This window comes from Mustela nivalis (assembly GCF_964662115.1).
Source record: "Mustela nivalis genome assembly, chromosome: 17".
Taxonomy (NCBI): domain Eukaryota; kingdom Metazoa; phylum Chordata; class Mammalia; order Carnivora; family Mustelidae; genus Mustela; species Mustela nivalis.
The window spans coordinates 28,961,719-28,968,903 of record NC_139036.1 but is presented as its reverse complement, the minus strand read 5'-3'; positions in this window follow the sequence as shown (position 1 = coordinate 28,968,903).

Here is a 7,185-nt window from a genome sequence, read left to right as displayed (position 1 = left end):
TGGGAGAGAGAAGGAGAGGTGAGATGTACAGGGAGAGGAACAAGCAAACTCTGTGCTGAGTGCAGAGCCTGATGCAGAGCTTGATAACCCTGAGATCATGACCTGAGCCAAAATCAGGAGTTGGACCCTTAAACAACTGAGCCACCCAGGTGCTCCTAGTGTATTTCCAATTTCATTTATTGTGTTCTTCATCTCTGATTGGTTCTTTTTAAATCTCATTTTTTAAGGATCTCAGTGGTGTCTTCTACTCTTTTCTCAAGTCCATTGAGTCATCTTTATGATTATTACTTTAAATTCTCTAACAGGTATGTTACATATCTCTGTTTCACCTACGTGTCTTACTATGATTTTGTCCTGTTCTTTCAATTGGGACATAGTCCTCTGTCTCCTTATTTGATCTCACTCTCTGTGTGTGTTTCTGTGTATTAGGAGACTTCTACATCTCTTGCACTTGACTGGCCTAATGAAGAAGTCCTGCAATACCCTGACATGCTGTGTCCCCTATTCACCAGAACCTGGCACTACACGGGTCCTATGGGTGATGCATGTGCTTTGCTGTTCTGGCTGAGCTGCTTTTTCCTTCAGTCCAGTTATCTGAAGTGGCTCTATCTGCCTTTTGTGGGTATCATTTGGCCCTGTGGTATTAGTGGGCCAGTCTGGGGATTTCTTGGGCTTGAATTGTGTCAAACCAGCCATTTGCCAGAGATGCAGTAGTGCCAAACTATAGTGCACTTTCCCTGTATTGGCCCTGAGAAGGTTCCATTTGTGGGTGGGGCTTGCAGTCAGACCAGTTATCTGCCTCCAGCCTACTGTTGGGATCTCCATCTGACTGGTGTGTTATCTTTCCCTCTCTCTGGGGCAGGAATCACTTTGGAGAGTTCTGGCCACTTTCAAGGCTGCTCATACACCACCAAACCTGCAGCATCACAGGTTGCGGTTGGGGGGTGGAGGGATGCCACCAAGCTTTGCCTGCCCCCAGTCCTCTGCAGGAGGGTCCCTGCAGTGTGAGGACTGAAGTGGTCTAGCTTCACAGAAGCACAGCATGGGGGTGGAGTCATATGGAACGACAGTGGTACCAGCAAGCTTTGCACACCCCCATTTTTCTGTGGAAGAGGCTTTGCAGCTCCCGGACTGAGGCTGGACGTCCAGAGGGATGGATTGGCAGAAGCACAGTGCAGGGGGGCTGGATGACAGTGCTTGCAGATTAGGTAGTGAGTCTTACACGTGGCCATGTGTTTATCCTGAGGGTGGGGAGAGAAATGGTACCTGCCAGTTCCTTTGTTCCTGAAGGAGCTCCCAGCTATTCTGTCCCTCTGGGATACACTCTGAGTTAGTAAATAACTCCCTCCCATACGTCACTACTGCTTCTATGCTGTAGGTTGTGGGTTGTTTATCGTACCGTCTCTTTAAGGACGGGAACTCAGTTTCCTTTTACCCTTCTGTCTCTCCCAGAGCCAAGCCTGCTAATTTTTTTAAAATTCCAAGTTTTAAGTCCTATTGGTTGTAAGAACTTATGAAATTCAGCCTCTCTGCTTTTCAAAGCCAGATGTCATGGGGATTCATCTTTCCCATTTTGCTTCCTGCCGCGGGGGTCTATTTCTCTCCCCTCTCTGTGCCCTTGGCATCCCTCCCTCCCAAAGACAGCCCCATGAGTCTCTCCAGTTACCAACTGCATCTCTGCCCTTCCTACTTTCTTTGATGTGGCTTCTTCTCTACATTTAGTTGTGGAGTTTGTTCTGCCAGTCTTTAGGTTGTTTTCTGGGTTATTTACACGGATGTGAGTTTTACCTGGTCATAGTATCAATGGGATGAGGTGACACTAGGGCACTCTTACTCCACCATCTTCCCCAGATGACTGGTTTCTTTTGCTTAGCATGTTTTCAAGGTTCATCTGTGTTATAGCATGTATGAGTACTTCATTCCTTTTTATTACTCAGTGATATTCCATTGTATGAATATGCTTCATTTTGTTTATTCAGTCATCACTTTCTTGGTATTTGAGTGATTTCTGCTTTGGGGTATTATGAATAATGCTGCTATGGACATTTATCTATAAGTTTTTGTGTGGACATATGTTTTCATTTCTCTCAGAAATATGCCCAGAAGTGGAATTGCTGGGTCATATGTTAACTATGTGTTTAAACTTTGAGGAACTCCAGATTGTTTTCCAAAGCAATTATACCATTTTTTATTCCCACCAGCAATGTATAGGGGTTCTAATTTTCCCACATCCTCTCCAACACTTACTATTATCTGTCTTTTTTATTACAGCCATTCTAGTCTATGTGAAAGTATATCTCATTGTGGTTTTGATTTTTATTTCACTGATGACCAGTGATGTTGAACATTTTTTCATGTGCTTATTGGCCATTTGTAATTTTTTTTTTTTTGGAGAAATGTCTTTTCAGATATTTTGCCCATTTTTAAATTGGGTTACTTCTTTTTTAAAAATGGAATTGTAGGGGTTCTTTATATATTCTAGATGCAAGAGTTTTTCTCCCATTCCCCGAGTTGTTTTTCACATTTTGTTTGTTTGTTTTTTTATTTAAATAATTTCTGTACCAACATGGGGCTCAATGTAGACCTATTCATACTGACATCAACAGATTTCTAACATATATTAAATGAAAAAAAAAAGCCAGTTAGAAAGCAGAATGTTTAGGATAATACCATTTTTATTTTTATTAAAAGAATAAAAAAACTCTCCATATAAGGGATATAGCTATATATGTCTGAGAAGGAAAATTCAATGTTAAGTGTTAAATTATGAGTGTTTTCCATTGCTGCTCCTGCTCTCCCAACCTTTCTAAGCCAAATATGGGATTACTTTGGCTGAAAACTGGAAAAGCCTATAGACTGCTTTACTTGAGAAAAGAATAGGAAAGCATAAAGGAAAAGCAAGAGAAAGGGAAGGAAATTTGAGAAAAGGTGCTTTTGAGTACAGAGGGAGAGAGCATGAGTGTGCAAGCAGTTTTGTGAGATGGAGAGAAAATGGCTAGACACATTGAGTGTTATGGTGACATCCAATATCATTTTCATGTTATTCATTTCCTCACATGAAAAATGTAAAACCGTGGCATTTGTTCTCTTATTTCAAGGCCAAAGTTTAAAGTAGTGAAATAAAAATGACTTTTCATTCTCCAATGCTTTTAAATCAAAGCTTTCTCATTGATAATACTAAATAAACCAGCTGCCTTTATTTTTGAAGGCATTGAGTAAACTTAATTTTCATTACAGATATTTGTTCAAGTTGCTGTAAGCAATTGGGATTGTCAGCTATATAAGATGTGTATATGTGTGTTTAATCACCTATTTAACGCTTTTTATCAGCTTCAGTTCATAGCCTTCTGCAGTTTCAGTAATTGCTTGCCTGTATATAATTTTTCTTTTTTAAAAAATAGACTGTTTTTAAAAAATTTTAAATAAAAGACTATTTTTCAGAGCAGTTTTACATTCACAGCAAAATTGAGAGGAAGCTACAGAGAATTCCTATGTACCCCCAGTCCCCACAAATACATAGCCTTCCCCATTATCAGTATCCCTCTATAGAATGGTACATTTGTTATAATTGATGAATCTACACTGAATTACACTGAACTACTGAATCTACACATCATTATTATCCAGAGTCCATAGTTTACGTTATGGTTCACTCTTGTTGTTGTATATTCTATGGGTATGGACAAATGTGTAATGATATATACCCACCATTATAGTATCATATAAAGTAGCTTCTTCACTAACCTAAAAATTCTCTGTGCTCCACCCATTCATCCCCCCCTCCTTGCTAAACCCTGGCAAACACTGATGCTTTTACTCTCTCAACAGTTTTCCTTTTCCAGAATGTCAAATGGTTGGAATTGTACAGTCTGAAGATTGGCTTCTTTCACTTAGTAATATTCATTTAAGTTTTCTCCATGACTTTCTTCTTAGTGCTGAATACTTTTCCATTGTTTGAATGTTCCACAGTTTATTTGTCCATTCACTAACATACAAAACTCCTTTGGATATATAACAAGGAGCCCGATTTCTGAATTGTTTGGTTTGGGTATGTTTAGTTTTTTTTTTTTTTAAAGATTTTATTTATTTGACAGACAGAGATCACAAGTAGACAGAGAGGCAGGCAGAGAGAGAGGAGAGAGGAGGAAGAAGCAGGCTCCCTGCTGAGCAGAGAGCCTGATGCGGGACTCGATCCCAGGATCCTGGGATTATGACCTGAGCTGAAGGTAGAGACTTTAAATCACTGAGCCACCCAGGCACCCCGGGTATGTTTAGTTTTGTTAGAAACTGCCAGACTACCTTACAAAGTGGCTATACTATTTTGTAGTCCCAGAAGTGATGAGTGAGAGTTCTTGTTGCTCCACATTGCTGTCAGCATTTGGTATCAGTATTATGGATTTTACCATTCTAATAGTTGTGTGGTGTAGTTGTATAGTGTTTTAATTTGCATTTCTCTGATGACATATGATTCAGAGCATCTTTTCAAATGCTTATTTGAGTTCTTTGGCAAGATGTCTGGTAAGGTCTTTGGCCCATTTTTAAATCGGGTTGTTTGTTTTCTTATTGTTGAGTTTTAAGAGTTCTTTATGTATTTTGAATAACAGTCCTTTATCTGAAATACATTTTGCAAAGACTTTCTCTCACTATTTGGCTTGTCTTTTCATTCTCTTGCCAGTGTCTTTTGCAGAGCAGAGATTTTTAATTTTAATGAAGTCCAGCTTACTAATTTTTTCTTTCTGGGATCATCCCTTTGATCTTGCAACTAAAAAGTCACCACCAAACCCAAGGTCATCTAAGTTTCCTCCTATGTTACTTTCTAGGAGTTTTATAGTTTTGTGTTTTACATTTAGGTCTGTGATTCATTTTTAATTAATTTTGGGAAGGGTAGAACATTGGTGTCTAGATTCATGTGCATGTCCAGTTGTTCTAGCACCATTTTTTGAAAAGACTGTCTTTTCTCCAATGTATTGCTTTTGTTCCTTTGTCAAAAATCAGTTGGCTATATTTATTTTATGATTATTTACTACTACTATTATTATTATTATTTTTAAAAATATTTTATTTATTTATTTGACAGAGAGAGAGAGCACGCACACAAGCGGGGGAGTGACAGGCAGAGGGAGATGCAGGCTCCCCACTGAGCAGGGAGCCCAATGCGGGGCTTGATCTCAGGACCCTGGGATCATGACCTGAGCCTAAGACAGTTGCTTAACTGACTAACTGACTGAGCCATCCAGGTGCCCCTTGTTTACAATTATTATTATCATTTTACTGTAGTTCTGGGCTCTGTACTCTGTGTGATTGATGTATTTGTCTATACTTTTCTAAATACCACATTGTCTTGATTACTGTAGCTTTATAGTAAATCTTGAAGTCAAGTAGTGTCAGTCCTCTAACTGTATCCTCTTTCTCTCTTTTTTTTCTTTAAGAGAGGGAGAGTGAGAGAGTGAGTGGGGGATGGTAGGGAAAGGGGCAGTGGGAAAGGGAGAGAGAGAATCTTAAGCAGACTCCATACCCAGCATGGAGCCCAGTGCGGGGCTCCATCTCACCACCCTGAGATCATGACCCAAGCCAAAATCAAGAGTCAGACGCTCAACTGACTGAGCTACCCAGCATCCCTGTGTCCTTCTCTTTCAATATTGAGTTGGCTATTCTGGGTCTCTTCCCTCTCCATATGAGCTTCAAAATTAGTTTATCAATATCCACAACGTAATTTCCTAGGATTTGGGTTGGGATGGATTGATCTGTAGATCAGGTTGGGAAGAACTGGCATCTTGACAACACTGAGTTTTTCTACTTATGAACATGGACTCTATCTTCCCATTTATTTAGTTCTTTGATTTCATTCATCAGGGTTTTGTAGTTTTCCTCATGTATATAATTTTGTATGTTGCAAATTGACCTTAGAAATTATTATACGAAGTTAAACCAGTTTATTCTACTCATACAGTAAGTCCTGGTTCATATAAGCTGTAGGAACCAGGATCCAGACAGCCATACTAAGGACTTCTTGGCTTTTCTTATTCAAAAGAGCACTTCTTCCTGGACTTAAATGTTTTAATGGAGACATAATAACACAGTTGCCAGATTCCAGCCTTACTCTTCAGTGACATAGTATAACGTGGCAGTATTACATGGTTCTGTGTGTGACCTTGAGCTAGTTAGTTGCCCTCTTTGTGCCTCAGTTTTCTATATATAAAATGAGGGACTAATACCCTCCTTCATAAGGTTGCTATAGAAATTAAATAAGGAAATATATGCAAGTGTTTATAGCATAGCACTAGCATATGCTATGTACTCAAAAAATGATAGAAATGAGAGCTAGTAGTAGTTTGCTATTTTGAATTTTCTTTCAGAATTTTAAACTGTGTCAGAAAAAACAAACAGCTATCAATTTTAACAAATTTCACACTTAATTCAATCTGATATAAATCTAGTTGTATTCATGGTAAGCCTGAAGTAGTAATGTAAAAGGATTTTGTTTGGTTGGTTTTGTTTTTTAAATTGTGAAGGGAGCTCAAAGGAGCAACAGAATGAAGCATACTTAAATGGTGAAACAATATTCCCTTCCATCTACTCCCCACTCCTCTGCAATCATCAACATTCATTTCCTTGAGCAAAGGATGATAAAAGTGAAAAGCTTTTGAGTTAAAAGAACCTGAACTTTTGAGTTTGAAAAACCCAAGGCCTAAAAGATTCAAGATACGGAGTTCATGCCATCAACAGTGGATTTGGAAGAATAGATGAAGGGTGAGTCTGCTTACTCCACTCCCGACTAATAAAATGTTTATGGGCCCTGCAGGATGTGGACACAAGGAAAGAGCATTCATGAATGTAAACATGAAATGTGTAGGCAACAGGCCTGAGAGAGACCCCACCTTATTGAAAAGGCCAGCAGACCCAGAAAGACCCTACTCTCAGGACCAGTCAGGCATCCCAATACCTAGCAGGGCCCAGATAGGAATGAACACATGGCAGCTTGAATAGATGTGGCCCAGAGGCCTCAATGTCATGTCCACTTCTGGAACTTAGGTACAGCCCAGGAAAGGCAGGAGGGGAACATTCTGGATTCACTGAGATTAAGTTGTTATTGGGTGGAATAGAGGCTCAAAATAGGAATTAAGTCTAGTGATATGAAATTAATTTTTTATGCTCCCGAGTTAGGGTCTTAAATCTATAAGGATC